Source organism: Sinocyclocheilus grahami, unplaced genomic scaffold (genome assembly GCF_001515645.1).
Source record: "Sinocyclocheilus grahami isolate Dianchi unplaced genomic scaffold, SAMN03320097.WGS_v1.1 scaffold343.1, whole genome shotgun sequence".
Lineage (NCBI taxonomy): Eukaryota > Metazoa > Chordata > Actinopteri > Cypriniformes > Cyprinidae > Sinocyclocheilus > Sinocyclocheilus grahami.
The window spans coordinates 1,468,024-1,483,465 of record NW_015505522.1 but is presented as its reverse complement, the minus strand read 5'-3'; the positions used below and the strand labels follow the sequence as shown (position 1 = coordinate 1,483,465).

General features: G+C 35.5%; 1 long non-coding RNA gene across 1 annotated transcript; it reads left to right on the top strand.

Moving 5' to 3' along the window:
- Nucleotides 1–12,025: 12,025 nt before the first annotated feature.
- Nucleotides 12,026–12,403, top strand: LOC107603269 (uncharacterized). The gene is made up of 2 exons (XR_001611111.1): nucleotides 12,026–12,189; nucleotides 12,289–12,403. It is a non-coding gene; the product is annotated as an uncharacterized lncRNA (long non-coding RNA).
- Nucleotides 12,404–15,442: the final 3,039 nt, after the last annotated feature.

The following is a 15,442-nucleotide window of genomic DNA, read 5'->3' as shown; positions in this document are numbered from 1 at the left end:
TCTCTCTCTCTCTCTCTCTCTCTCTCTCATTCAGCTCAGCTCCAACAATGAACTGTTACAATTATACACTTATTTGCACATAGCTATGAGAAGCGTTAAACATGCGTGCAGTTGCCATACTGTATTAAAGCTTTAATCAGGATAAAACCGTAAATTAAACGCTAACATCAGCAGTAGCATTTACAAATAACAGCATATCTAAAAGTATGAGACAACAACAAACAAAAAACATATGCCTACCATTAAAAGCCGTGCTTGCACAGGTTCTGCTTCTCAATCGAGCTCAAACTGATAAGCAATATTAACGATGCCGTTATGTGCTGAAGTGAGGGGCAGGATGATTAGACGCGCACTAGAGGCGGTTTAGCCAATCACAACACACTGGGCTAGCTAACCAATCATAGCCCATCGCTTATTGCTGAGGGCGGGCTTCATAAAAGCATGAAATGATCAGTGCGTTTCTCAGAGAAGGGGCAGAGCGGTGTGGAATAAAGGTAAATTGTGTGGAAAATAATGAGTTTTTTTTTTTTAACTAAACATTAACACATGTTAGATTGCACCCCATAAACACAATCGAGCTTAGAAAAAAGCCAGTGAACCACCCCTTTAAAAAATCGACAGGATTTTGTTTTCCCAATGCGCTCAAGAGTATAAATAACATTTAGTATTTGTGCCACAGCCACACATCTAAGATTCTCTTTTGAAAGTCGAATGGGAAGGTGAGACCGTGCACGTTATAAAAGCATCGTAAGTATTTCAGCAGAAGAGATCTTGTGTGAAATGTGGATTGCTTAAATGCCAGACTTCCAGGCAGAAATCAACTAGGGGATTTTAAACACTCTTTATAAAATATAAATAATTGTAAGACACCATTAAGGTCTCTATCTGATTTAGACAGATGGAGCTATTAAAGCTGAAACCTAATGAAGTGGCTTTTCTGTTCTTCCAAGGTTCAGCAATAAAGTTAAATGAGGAACAATTTCTTTCTGTCCATTACATTAAATTACTCACTCCATTCTCCTCTCTTCTGTCTGAGGGTTCAGTTAGCTGCTGAGGGACCCACATTAGTGTTTTATGGCTTTTAAGGGAATGAGTTTGGCTTCCAACTGCAGGAGATCTACAGGATGTGGACATTATTTATTCATTGTTGTCTGAACCTTGCAATGATTTCTTCCTCTTTTTCCTCTTTTGTAACAGATTCCCAAAAGATCCAGCTTTAGAAATTGAAAATGTAAATGATTTGTAGATTTGGGATGTAGACATCTCGTGGTTTCTCATTGGAATTGTGGGTAATACTATAGTAATACCCACAGTTCCAATGAGAAACCACAAGAGGGCTTGAAAGTAATGGTGTGTTTCTTGGTTTCAAGCGATCAGTGATAACTGCTATGAATATTACATCAGAATGACCAGATATCTCGCTTTCACATTCTGTTACAGACTGAGTATTTCACAGGCTCATAAGCTCATTACTTTCAATTAGTTAAACAGATCAGTTAAAAGAAGCCAGCTGTCAAAATATCCTCCATTAAGGTCTCTCAGAGTAAAAAATTTTCCTCTAAATGAATATGAAACTTATACATAAGCGTTCAAGTGTGTAATCATAGTGAAGACACCACATTTTTTCAGGCAAAAAAAAAAGCAAATGCGATAATGCTTGCCGTTGCCAAGCTCACCTCCACGTCTAGATGTGGCCCTGTGCATCTGTGGGCAGATTGATTGGTTGGTTGCTTGGTTGGTTGGCTGCTTGGTTGCTTGGTGGGTGGGTTGGTTGGTGGTTGCTTGGTGGGTGGGTTGCTTGGTTGCTTGGTGGGTGGGTTGGTTGGTTGGTGGTTGGTTGGTTGGTTGGTGGTTGGTTGGTTGGTTAGTGGGTGGTTGGTTGGTTAGTGGTGGGTGGTTGGTTGGTGGTTGGTTGATTGGTTGGTTGTCACATTTAAAGTTAAGCATTAGGCAGACAGAGCCAGCAGCTCATTTCACCAGAAAGGAGCAGAGAAAGTGAAGGTTCTGGAAATGGAAAGTGACTTTCTAATTTTCTATTCTAATTTAAACTTCCATGGAAAATGTTTTAGTTTTTTTTTAATAAAAGAGTTTGAAAATGTTGTGGTCATGCAACCATAATGTAGTTGTTTGTAGTCTACATAAAAACATTTTTATTTCTGACAATTGTATTGAGGCTTCAAAATGTATGAATTCTGTGTTCATTTGTTAAGATTATCATGATTAACAAAACATGTAAGAATCATAAACTTTTGTTGGACCAGCTTAGGGGACTGTACCATTTTCAACTAAAAACAGAAAACATCTTGTTTTAACAATATCCCTCTCTATTCAGCAGGGACTGGTTAGCCACTAATGTCAGAAGCATTAAATCATGATGAAAGTCATATGTAGAAATATGCAAAAGCCATAAGTAGCTCAGCTTGAGTCTTAACTGCATTGCATACATTTGTATATCTTATAAAATTTGAAGGAACATTTTGTGACTGCTTTATTGCAAACACAGTGGGACGAGATATATATGTTGGTGACATGTTACGTACGGCCCTAATACATAATGCATTATAAAAGTACTTTTAATGCTTTAATTATGCCTTGTAATGCATTTATAATGCATTGTATGATCTCATTAATAATTGTAACCAGAGTTGTACATTATAATACTGATCTATTCATTGTTACACCTTTAAAAAGTATTTAGCATTAGAACACATGACAAACAAACCTTCAAATATTATAATATATTTTTACTTTGGTTACAATTATTTATGAAAAGATATAATGCATTGCAACTCATAAATACAATACCTTTATAATGCATTATACAGACTTAAAGTAAAGTGTTAACAAAATGTTCTCTGCAAGCTGAGCTCTATCAATAGCATATGTTGCCTGCTGTTGATGTAAAAAATAAATAAACAAAGAGGTCTATAATACCTGCAAAGATCTATGTATTGATATTTTTTGCCGTAATGCACATGCAGCAGAGCAACATCCGAAACCTTCCAGCAGCTGACAACAGAATGGAGGCTTGAAAACAGAATTATTCATAATTCTGCTGAAGGTAAACTACTGTGAAGTCTGACTCTTGTGTCTCATATATTCAGCGCTATCTAACAGATGTGTGTCGACAGGAACAGCAGAATCTCAGCGCTGCCAAAAGAGACAATCATCTACTCACACCATCACTTTATTTGCGTTGTCATGAGAGAAAATCCTAAAAATTGACACTTGCTGCAGTGAGCATCTGTTTCCACCATCTGCACAGCACCAACAAAACCCAACAATGAATATTCAGCCTTGACTTAAGCACAACTGTGCTTTCTCTGGCTTTAGCACACTTCACTAAGCAGGGACCGACCATCAAAACAAAACAAAAAACCTAGGACAAGTTATACATTTCACTTTTTATGTCTCCCAGACTGACAGCAGCCCTGTTTTCTGGACATATGACTTGTGTTCAATGAATGCTCAACCGCTTTAAAACAATTGATGAAATGAAAATGCAGTTTCCCTCATTTGGAGTTAAGATTAGTGTTGTTCACTGCAAATTCAATGCATTTTCACTGTTTAACCATGAAGAAGAACTGCGCAGTATGAATCAAGTGGAAAAATCCTCTTCCTTTATGCATTTATGCCGATAGGTCTGATTTTAAGCAGGATGAGTGAGTAAGAGACAACAAACAGAGAGAACAATTAATCAAATCTGTTTAAACGAGTGTAACAGGTGACGTTTGCACATTAAATCTTTCTCTTACTCTTTCAAAAGGTGGGAAGGGAAATATTGTACAGAATAACAAGCAGTGATCATAAGCATGGGTTTTTAGACCTTTTTTGTCTGTGTTTGGATTTTTAGACCCATTTAAAAAATGCCAAAATATTTTTAATATAGTAATTTTAATAGTTTTTATTAAAGTCATTAGGCAGTTGATGTTGTGTTATATTGAGAATACAGTCACTCCACTGTGTATCAAACATCCCTAAACCATGATTACATAATCCAAAAAGAACACAAAGTCACTTATAGCATAATTCATGTAATGCACATTAAAATCAAATATTAACTTGAAATATCTCTGAGGAAGTTAATATTCCAATAATTTAACAATTGGTATGTTTACAGTTCTCTGGTGTCAGATAATGGTCAAATTCACATGCAGGTAAACAAATTAAATATTTATATTTTTAGTGTTCAATTGTCTAAATTATTTTTATTTTACATTTTCATGATTTTTTTTATAAATTCACAAACCCACTGCAGTTCTTACATTAAGCCCAGTTTGGGGAAACCCCGGTGTAATGTAATGTTTAATGCATTTTATGATGTTGATATCAAAAAATTGAATATTTTTTCCTTCTCTTTGCTTTTTTATATCAATATGTCATGTTTAATGGTAAATTTAAAACAAGTATAAAAGAGTAATCTAAAAGTTAAAAGTAGTCGGAATACATTACCTTAAACGAGTCCCCTAGATAAGGTTAATAACTACAATTTTCATCACGTAATCTGTAATCAGTAACACAATTTGTAGGTAATCTACCCAGCACTGTACTTCACTTGTCGTAATAATAATGTCAAAAAAAAAAAAAAAAGTGTTTTGCTGACCGGCGCAGTCCTATGTGCCATAGTTACATTTGGGTTTTTTGGGTGAACTATCCCTTTAAAAACAAAAATCTTCCTCTACATTAGCAATAGATCATAGTAAAGTTTTACTTATTGAAAAAAAAAAAGACTAAATTTAAAGATTCAACATGAGCTGACAAATTTAACCTGAGCAATGGACCTTGATAGCCCTAGTTTTCATATATCATGTCATTTTACAGCATCTTTCCTTATAGCATAAGAACAATAAGCTCTGATTTGGTTCTAAGCCTTCTGTTTTATATCCCAGCACACAGTGGGCAGCATCCTCTTAAACATCATGCACAGATTAATAAAATCTCATGTCAGATTTCTTGGCAAACCTCTAATATCAGTTGCTGAAAGAACCGCACATGTTCTCCTTTAATCTGACATTACAGATGAGAGCTCTTTAAAAATCACGGCAAAACTTTCCTTAACATTTCTTTTTAATGCCGTGTGTGTGTGTGTGTGTGTGTGTGTGTGTGTGTGTGTGTGTGAGCGCAGTGTTTTCTCCTATAACCATTTTGCTGACCGGCGCAGTCCTATGTGCCATAGTTACATTTGGGTTTTTTGGGTGAACTATCCCTTTAAAAACAAAAATCTTCCTCTACATTAGCAATAGATCATAGTAAAGTTTTACTTATTGAAAAAAAAAAAGACTAAATTTAAAGATTCAACATGAGCTGACAAATTTAACCTGAGCAATGGACCTTGATAGCCCTAGTTTTCATATATCATGTCATTTTACAGCATCTTTCCTTATAGCATAAGAACAATAAGCTCTGATTTGGTTCTAAGCCTTCTGTTTTATATCCCAGCACACAGTGGGCAGCATCCTCTTAAACATCATGCACAGATTAATAAAATCTCATGTCAGATTTCTTGGCAAACCTCTAATATCAGTTGCTGAAAGAACCGCACATGTTCTCCTTTAATCTGACATCACAGATGAGGGCTCTTTAAAAATCACCGCAAAACTTTCCTTAACATTTCTTTTTAATGCCGTGTGTGTGTGTGTGTGTGTGTGTGTGTGTGTGAGCAATGTATTCTCCCTTAAGCCTATTTCCCTTTAGATATATACATCTACTGGCCCATAATCTCAGATCAGAGCCGTTTGCCTTGAATATTATTAGTATGGTGGCAGATCAGTTATACAGACTCTTTTATACGCACAGATTCATGGATAGCAGACAGCACAGTGTTCATAAGCTGTGTCTCCCACTGTTTAAGGGAATGTGTTTTACAGAGTTTGAATCCAAAAATATCAACATGTAATCAAACTAAAAAAAAAATCAAATGCTTTAAAAGGCCACCTACAGCACACAGAATGGCCTTTATCTGCTGCAAATGACACTATTAAACCAGTCCTTTCAAATGAAAAAAATACATATACTGGCATTCACTGACAGTACGTAAGTAAATAAATAAATAATCTGCTTTTCTGGCAAGTGTTGGCTGCTGGAATGTTTTAGTTCAGATGAAGAGAGTCAAAAGGATCAAATAAAACTTGAACAAATGAACAGGAACCTGATGGATACAAACTAAAAGTACATGAAAGTGTTTGTAATTCTGACAGCTGGAGGAGTAAGAGCTGATTTATAAAATCAAGAATAAATAAAGACGCACTGTTAAATTCTGTAAGGTCATTTGTTCCTGATGAAATATGAAGCACTATAGTTGAACATGTTCTTGTGCATGGACTGATCATAAGGAAAGCTGGCCTGCAGGCTCATCTACAGGGGTTTTACACTACTTACACATTACAAAAATCATAACTGTTGAATTGATTTGTAGCCAAGTACTTCTTACATGTATCTGTGTAGAACTGAGAGTCGATTGTCTAGAGGAGGTATAGAGAAACTCTTTTGTCAGAAGACTAAGAAACTGCTATAGTATAACAAACAAGGATATTACCAATAATGTAATGCAGCTTGGCAGATGATGCTGTGTTTATTTATTTATTTACTGTATATTCTGCTGTTGAACTGTTCTCTTCTAGTGCTTTTCATCTACTGTAAGATCACTTTACAGTAGTGTAACGAAAGGAAACTTTTCTTAAAGTTTATTGCTGAATTTAAATGTATCTGCACCCCTTACTGTAACAGAGATTGACTTGCGAAATGTTTCCAGTTTCCCAAAAGGAGTTTTTTTGTAACAGTGTGTTGAATTGATCTCACTAGTGTTCTCTAGTCCGGAAAGTAGTCTGTGTATTTGTCAGGTTTGTGTGTCATCTGAGGCCAAAGTTGGAGTCTGACAAAAAGAGAATGTGTTTTTGACTAAAGTGTTTGACTTTGACCTAGAAGTTTGAAGTTTGCATAAGTTGGTGTGTAGTTTTGAGATTGTGTTTGTAGTTGTGAGAAAATGGTGAATTGTTTCATGAATTGTGTGTTAGCAATCGAGAAAAACATTTTGTAACTTGTGAAAGATACTTGAGCTTTTCAAGCAAAAAAAAAAAAGAAAGTTTGGTGTATGTAAGTGCTGCTGAAGTGGAGATTTCTGGCCTAGTGCAGGATAAAAAACTCTTTAAAGATATATATTGTCATTGATATCTACAGATGCAAATAGTTAAAGTGCAATAAAAGAAACACTTAAAAGTGGTGTGTTTTGCATGTTTTTTTTCCACTACACTCTTAAACATCAAGGTGCTTCAAAGGTTCTTCACAGCGATGCCACAGAAGAACCATTTTTGGTTCCACAAAGAAGCATCTCTTTCTTACCATTTTATAATCTGAAGAACCTTCTTTCATCACAAAGAAGCTTTTGTGAAACAGAAAGGTTATTTATGAAACCATTTAGACAAAAAGGTTATTCTATGGCATCATGAAGCACCTTTATTATAAAAAAAAAACACTTTATGAAAAACCAAAAAGAGCAATATTGAACAGTGCATAAAAAACAATGTTTTTGCCTGTAGTTTCTTGCCTTAAAGGGATAGTTATAATGATTTATAATTGCAATAATGTTGTAAATAATGTTGTTTCTTGCACAGTCTGATTGTTTCGCTTCATAAGACCTCAATATATCGTTCATTTTGTGTTCCTTATGCTTTTTTAAGCTTTTTAGTTCTCAAAAATGGGCAGCCACTGACTTTCATTTTATGATTCACCAAGGAGCACGGTTTCAGCTAAAAATCCTCTTTACTGTTTTACTGAAGAAAAAAAGTCTGACTTGTCCAAGGGTGAATAAATTAATAATTACACATTTCATTTCTGGATTTAAAATTATTAAGGAAAGTACACAGGGACAAACTTATCTGAAAGATGACAGGTGAATGACTTACGAGATTGTCTAACTCATAATATCATTTAGAGAATAAGTGCAACTGAGATTTATATCAGATGTTATGAGGACATTATTTCTACAGTGAACTCACACAGTAAAGACAACGTTATCAAGTATCCTGTGAAACGTGCTGACGGCTAAGACATACAGAAGACGGGGAAACTCGGCTGTGTGTCGAGTGTGTGAGTGTGAACGCAGACAGGCTGACAGACGCTCTCATCTCTATAAGAGCGCAGTGATGTGCGGCAGATGTTTGTGAACATGCGTCTCGTCTCATTATGAGAGCATCAGACGACTGACAGGAGGAATCTCTGCCAGATCACAGCAACTCATGATATAGGGAAGAGTGGTTGATTTTAGTGTGCATGTTGATGAATACTTTTACTTTCTGCCATCAATCCAAGCCACCACTAGAGGGAGACTATCAATTACCCTGAGAACAGAGCCCCTTGTGTTACTGCACTCTCACGTCTTCATTTGTCAGCTTCTCAGCTTGAAATGACACCAGATGTGCATCAATAAGCTTAAGCTGAGACACTTGTGTAAGTGCACAGAAAAAGCAATGTCAGATTGTATTTGGAAGGAAATCTGCTCTTGGGCTCTGGAGGGACAGTGTCCTGCAGAGGTCCGTCGCTAATCAAACACATGCAGCTGTCTGTAATTAGGGTTGCAGGACACCGGTCCTCCACAGGGTTCCTACGCAGTTTGGAAAAGTCTGGAATTTGATTTAAGTCATTTCCAGGTCTGGAAAAGTATGGAGAAAAGAAAGCAGAGTATGTAAAAATATTTGCATTTCCAGACTTTTTTTTTTTTATAGAAAATTTAAAAGTTAATGAAAACAAGTTTATCATAAAAGAAGTGTGTTTTCATGCCGGCTGTTTAGTGATTCTTTAGTGATTGTCAAACACGACTGAATGAATGCAAGATGCACTTTTTCATTATGCAAAATGTTTTGCATTTTGGGTTTCTTCTCACGATATCCTTAGCACTGTTTGACATAGCCTCGATCACCTTTGCAAAAATAAAAAACATACAGATATTTATGTGCGCATGAGAAACCATTCAAATTAGCATATAGGACAACTGAGCCACCTATTGTGCCATCAGCCCATTTTGCGGCGTGGTGCCACAAAATATGCATTAAAGAGACCTAAGGCCTTGAAATATGACATAGTGCCCTAACGAATGCCACATTTTGAACACTTTTTTTTCTACCCTTGAACTTGGCAAATAGGACAATGCACACATCAGCCCATTTTGTGTCATGGTTTCTCCGCCGCCACAGCGGATGTGCTAAATCCGACATTAGGCCTTGATATTAGACGTACTACCATAAGGAAAGCCAAATTTTGAGCAGGTAGATCTCTATTAATTAATAGAAAATTTAAAAGTTAATGAAAACAAGTTTATCATAAAAGAAGTGTGTTTTCATGCCAGCTGTTTAGTGATGCTTTAGTGATTGTCAAACACGACTGAATGAATTCAAGATGCACTTTTTCATTATGCAAAATGTTTTGCTTTTTGGGTTTCTTCTCACGATATCCTTAGCACTGTTTGACATAGCCTCGATCACCTTTGCAAAAATAAAAAACATACAGACATTTATGTGCGCATGAGAAACCATTCAAATTAGCATATAGGACAACTGAGCCACCTATTGTGCCATCAGCCCATTTTGCGGCGTGGTGCCACAAAATATGCATTAAAGAGACCTAAGGCCTTGAAATATGACGCTATTTGCACTGCTGGTTATATACTAACTACATTGTATTGGCTCTGTACTAGTACTCTGCACAACGTTGATTCTAAAATGACACAGGAGACATTTGAGCACAACAATTAATTTACAATAAATGCAAATTGCTGTAATGCAGATTGCTTTTTGCATTATTCTGCTCACAAATGCATGGGGACCGCTACCCAGTACAAGCATTAAACCTTGTTTTAAACATCAAGTAGAAAAATGAGTGTAATATATTTGTACCTAAATATCAGTGGTTCAGATTCTAGCCTACAATAAATGTAACCAATAATAAGCTAAAGTCAATTTTCCTCAAGTAGGGAACTAAAACAGCCTTCCTTCAGCCCTACAGAAGTTAAAGAGCTGGATTAGATGAGACTTTACTAATAATACTCTTGTTGAGGCAGAACTGTAAGAAGAGCACAGATAAGCCTGATCCATATTCGGGAGGATAGATAGGATAGCGGTTTCTTTAATTGTGGATCAGTGGGAGAGTGTTGTGCTTTGATAAGTCACTAAAGAGATCCAAACAGCCCACTGTCACTGCTCTCAGAAATGACTAATCTCATGCTAAAAAAGCTCTTCGTCTCAGAACATTACAAGGTCCCCCGCAAAGTTTAGAAGGGAGTGAATTACTAAACAGTCATTCTATAGTTTAGGGTACTTCTCATGTCTCATGTCATTTGTGTGTGTGTGTGTGTGTGTGTGTGTGTGTGTGTGTGTCGATGTCGATGAATAAAACGTTTAAAAGAACAGCATTTATCTTTTGTAACAATATACACTACTGTTCAGAAGTTTGGGGTCAGTAAATATTTTTTTATTTTTTGAGCATGCTATTTTTAAATTCGCTTGATATTGTCTTTATGTCCCTTAAATTGCAGTTTTTGCAATGTCTGCTTTTTAAATGACAAAAGTGTCTGCTAAATTATTAAATGTAATGTAATGAGTCTTGAGTTCAAAATAAATTAAAAAACTGTTAAGGTCAAGATTACCTATAGCTATATTAAATGTATGTCTACAATCCAAATGCCTTAGAAAAATAGGGTTAAAAATTGTTTTTCTTTCAAATAAGAAAATATTTAATTTTTCTCATGTTCTCAAAAATGGTCAAATGTTACTAATCAAACACTGAAAACGCATGCTGTTTTTAAATTCGCTTGATATTGTCTTTATGTCCCTTAAATTGCAGTTTTTGCAATGTCTGCTTTTTAAATGACAAAAGTGTCTGCTAAATTATTAAATGTAATGTAATGAGTCTTGAGTTCAAAATAAATAAATAAACTGTTAAGGTCAAGATTACCTATAGCTATATTAAATGTATGTCTACAATCCAAATGCCTTAGAAAAATAGGGTTAAAAATAGTTTTTCTTTCAAATAAGAAAATATTTAATTTTTCTCATGTTCTCAAAAATGGTCAAATGTTACTAATCAAACACTGAAAATAACACCAAAAAAAATGGTTTATCATAAAACCATGTGACCAGTCATTTTCTTCAGTGGACATTTTGAGAACATTAACCGGTACATTTTTATGATCTGCAATATTTTTAATTCAAATATTTGAAATTTGAGGTTAACCTGATTAAGAAAATAACATCTGGTTGGCCAAACAAGACCTGGCATTGAAATTTTGAATCAAAATGGTGAAAATGTAAACTCACCGCCCGGGAAAACATCTTTTTCTTGTAATATCAAAATTGTGTGCAATGATTAAGCTTGGCAACTAGCAGACAAGTTACACTGATAAAAATACATAAACTGAAACCAGTAGTTGATTCATTAAGAACGCATATTGTTTTTACACTTTTGTCCTGATGTGAAATGTACACTAAATTATAGAATGACTCATAAGTTATCAGAACTTGCGAGTCATGCAGGCGATGCTGAAACTTTAATGACTAAAACAACACTTCAGTGCAGCACTTCTGAAATGAATCATAGGAAAATGAACGCAATGTTCCCACCGCAAGCAAATATCATCTTTATTGCATCAATGCAACTCAGCCATTTCTCAACCTCGCCGCCAGAGGACACAACCACTTGCATTCTGACTGCGATTGATTGGTCTCAGGTTTTTCTTATAATTATTACACATTTTTTAAATATGACAGTTATCAAACATTTTGAAATATACAGCACATACATTTCTGCTGTCACCTCGGGACGTGTGGGCCTGTTTACACTTGACTACTTCATGCGTTTTCTCTGATCAGATAGCTATCCAATTCGTTAGAGGAATAGTTCACCCAAAAATGGACATATGCTAAAAATGTACTCAGCCTCAGGCCATCAAAAATGTAGATGAGTTTGTTTCTTCATCAGGTTTGTAGAAATGTAGCATTGCATCAGTGTAATAAAGTGCAACAAAATCCAATATCACAATAAAAGAGACACTCGGTGACTGTGTGCATACAGAGGTGCTTTATTGATAAATAAATTTATACTGATTGAAGAGGAAATCAATATGCTGTCTTCATGCACAGACACAACCTTCATGTGCTCTGCTGGAAATCAGAGATGAAGGTGCTGTAATGCGTGTTATTAGTAGGGTTGCAAAGGGGTGAAAACCCTGGAATATTCCCAAAAAAATCCTGGCATGTTTCTGAAATGTACTGGATATTTTCCACCTTTTTGAAACCCTAGTTATTGTAGCTGAAGCAGATTTGCACACACATACTGATATATACGACGCCTCCGGCTGCTGCTGCTACAGTCGTGTTGAGATGCATGGGGCAATGCTTAAAGCAGTGAATAAAAACAGTTGCACGCTAATTTCCCATAAATCTCCCGCGCTTTGGCAACGGTGGGCCCGGCTCCTATAAAACAACTTCACTGAAGTCATAACACACACAGAAAGGCGACCAGCCCAAAACGGCTGCAAAGCAAACACACACATCTAACTCTGTTCTGGAGTTAGCATGGCTTCGTATGAGCCGAGCTGAACACGACTCGAAATAATCATCCGTATCTTGTTCTAGGCTTATACGTGACAGACAGCAGGTTTATAATCACATATTTACAGATACAGGCCTTCATTTGCTTTCCTTCAAAAATGATTCAAAGTAGAGCAACACCGTTTGCTTTTATAGACACCGAAGAAAACAAGCAGAACCGAAGACCTTCTGAAGAGTGCACACTAACACACTACTAAAGCACAATCTCTCCTCCCCTGATTAAATAAGACATAATGTGTGGACAAAATCAGCTGTTTGCATTTCTTCAAAAGATGTAATCGTTGGTCATCTTGAGCGAGGGCATGGCCGGAGAAAGCTCCTGCAAAGCTCCAGCACTGTTAAAAGTTTAGGCACTTGTGTAAAAATGCTGTAAAATGAGGATGCCGTCATACACAGATTTTCTTGATCAATGAACTTCTGTTAACTAAATGAAATCAGCATTTGGTGTGAGCATCCTCTGTGTTTAAAGCAGCGTTTGCCCTCGGTGCACTTGAGCAGAGTTTCTCAGGAGCTTTCTTGAAGCGTCAGTTCTTCTGGATTGAGTCGGTCTCAGTTTGTTCTGTTTCTTCATGTGACTCCAGACAGACTGATGATGATCAGATCAGATCTCTGTGTGCAGCACTAACATCTCACTGCATTATTACAATTAATGGCACAATGAATGTTTGGAAATGTGAACTGATATATCCTACTGACACACTACAGCAAAACATAGAAATATCTGACTTAAAACCATTCTTTAGCTGGTGGAAATATTGTGTTCTAATCATTTTGGCCAGCACTGTACATGTGAACCAGTATTGTCACGATACTAACACTTCTATCTTTGATGCAATACCTTGACATTCAAAAAATATTGATATTTAACACCATTTAAGATACCACAGGGAAAAGCTGCCATAACATTAGAGTATCTAAGTTAATTTACTTTACTTTCTTTTTGTGAATAAAAATAGCAAATTAAAATCGCATTCAAAAACCTTTTTTTTTTTTTTTTTTTGCTTTGCTTGTTTGTGGAGCTGCACAATTTTGGTCAAAAATGTGATTATATCTCACTACGGATATAGTAATAGTTCTATATTTTTATCACCATGTCAGCATCTAAGGCTATTTTCAGTTGCAATAATACAACAATTACATAAACACAAAAGAAAAGAGACAAGAAATCAGAAATATACAGCAGCTTAAATTACACAAGACTTTATAAATTAACATGTGATCAAAATTCGAAAATCATCTCTGGTAAAATCTTACTAAACTAGTCCCTGAGTGAGAGTAATTCATAAAAACTGTATCTTCACTATAGATCGAAAATAACACTAAACAAGTTTTTATTAAAAAATATATAAAATACTGAAAAACTAAATGAATATTACTATTGTAAGTATTTAGGAAAGTATTATAATTATTTCATTTTACATTACACCTGTAAAACACTCATATAATTGTGATCAGTAATTTCTTCACTTTTCAAAAGATGCATCATGTCATTTTTATGTTCTTTATTTTGACAGTAAACTGCAGAAGAGCCTTAAAGCAGCACTCTGTAACTTTAGGCGCTCTAGCGGTTAATAAACAGAACTGCACGCATCCCGCGGAAGAACATTCCAACCGGATCTACTTCTCTAAGTGTATGTCTATGGCGATTCACGCAGGTATATATTACTCCGCAGCGGTGATCAGGCTACAATAGTCCAAATATAAGTACTTATTATAAGTGTGCCGTAGTGATTCGGAAGAAGACAAAAACGCAGTTTAGATTAACTCATGATGTACTCGCTCATTACATACAGTTTGCACATTTTGAACACAGAAAAAGTTATAGTGCTGCTTTAAGTGATTCTCATTATAAGTTTCTTCGCTGCATGCAAAATATTTTTTTATTTAATCGTGGCATTTCCTTACACGCCTACATTGGAAAAATGTGACTGAAACTTGTGCAACTACCACGTAATCTATTACCAAATCTAATTGGACTACTTTTTGATTACTTTCAGATTTCTTTTGACCCAACTCAACTATCACATTGATTTAAATAGGATAAACTTGTACTACGTTGACACCGAAATACAAAACGGAAAGAAAATATATTCCATTACATTACATCAAGGCTTCCCAAACCGGGATTCATGAAGGAACTGCAGGGCGTTTGCGAGTTCAATGAAATGTAAAATTAAAAGAAATAATAGTTTGAAAGATAAAAGCCTTCCAAAGACACAGTAATACATGGCTAAATAACCAACTTCGTGATTAAATAATTCAAATAAAATTTATATTTCAAAAATAAATAATATGGCGTCTTTAAAAAGTAACTGTCGAGTATTTTAAAATGTAATATAACCCAATTACAAGTACTTCATTTTTGGAATCTGATTACGTTATGCAGATCACCTGTGTTCAGTTACTACCCAGTTAATATGTACAACTTTTGCATTTCTCTCAGACCATTTTTGCCCATGTTTACCCGATTTGTTTATTTAATCAGGAACCAACTTTAATATCATTATGCATTATCTTTCAGAACCTAGTTTGGTTCACATAATTAACCACTGATTGATTTCCCCGCCTCTGCTTCTGATATCATTCTTCTGGTCGAGTTTTATTCCTGTTTCTGGTTGAAACAAAAACAAGAGGTGATTTAAATTGTTTAATTTATATCTCAGCATTCTGAGAAAATAGATAATATCTAATAAATTCTATTAGAAATAATAATAGTTAGTTAACACTGACGTCACAAGAGTGCGAGACTTCCGGTCTCAGAGCAACTTTTCCTAACTTTTTCAAAAAGCACCTAGCAACAAATTTAGCTATTTTATAGCTAGTTTTTGGCATCTTTTAGCAAC